Raw genomic sequence first — 1,032 nt, forward strand, 5'->3', positions numbered from 1 at the left:
CCAATACCTCTAAAAATAGCCTTGAAATTAGGAACTTCTTATTTCTAAGAAAAGAAGTTAAATTGACTTCCTATAAATTACATAGTTTTTGCGGTGAAATGAAGAGAAACGTGTATAGGAAATAGATGCGTAGGAGCTATATCCTTATTTGGTTACAAATGAATTCTGAAGTTTTGAAGAAAGGTAGAAGGTGAGTTCCCCTAAAACCACAACACTGAAAAACCATTCCAACATCCAAAGCAAGATTGAGAAGTATATTTCCTACAACTGGTTTATCAAATAGCCCCTTATTAGCTCTTTTCCTTTTATCACCTTGTGTAATTATGTAATCATATTATTTTACAATCCCTTTTTTGCCGGTAAAATGTCTTATTTATAAGGCATATATATATAATTCAATTGTAGACACACAGGTCAGAGACTATGGTATGCATTTTTTACCTCCCAGGGTTCTTACTTTTCTCGTAGTCCTTGTGAAGCATGGGGCAATAGTACTTTTTGGTGTTAACATCTGGATAAACAGAGATATCTCCTATTTTACGCATCAATTTAATATTAGATATGTTCTGCTGTACTTCTGGATACAAAGTGCTCATTGATTTTATTATTCAATTGCATTTGACTCAGTACAACTATCACTCAATCCAATCATGTGGACAATGTAAGAAACGTAGATACACAGCCTTAGCCACTATAGTCAACGTTATACATTTTGCCTTTATAGCATTTTGCTTTCTATTTCTTTGGAAAAAAATCATCTGCCCACACAATATGGTCCTGGGAGGTTTTCAGTCAGAATACACCATTCTCCTGGTTGAAATGATTGCTTTAAAAATAGGCAGATGAAACTACCTATGAAATAAAATATGGATCTACATACTCTGGCCACAGTAAATAGAACTATGTGCTTTTTATTTGTATGACCCATGTTTATGGCTTCCTACAAAATGTTCATTTTCATGTGTTTATCAGAGAGTCAAAACATTCCTTATAATTATCCCCAAAAAATGCCAGAAGCAAGGAGTTGGAGAA

The sequence above is a fragment of the Cebus imitator genome, unplaced genomic scaffold (genome assembly GCF_001604975.1).
Source record: "Cebus imitator isolate Cc_AM_T3 unplaced genomic scaffold, Cebus_imitator-1.0 Scaffold721, whole genome shotgun sequence".
NCBI classification, from domain to species: Eukaryota; Metazoa; Chordata; class Mammalia; order Primates; family Cebidae; genus Cebus; species Cebus imitator.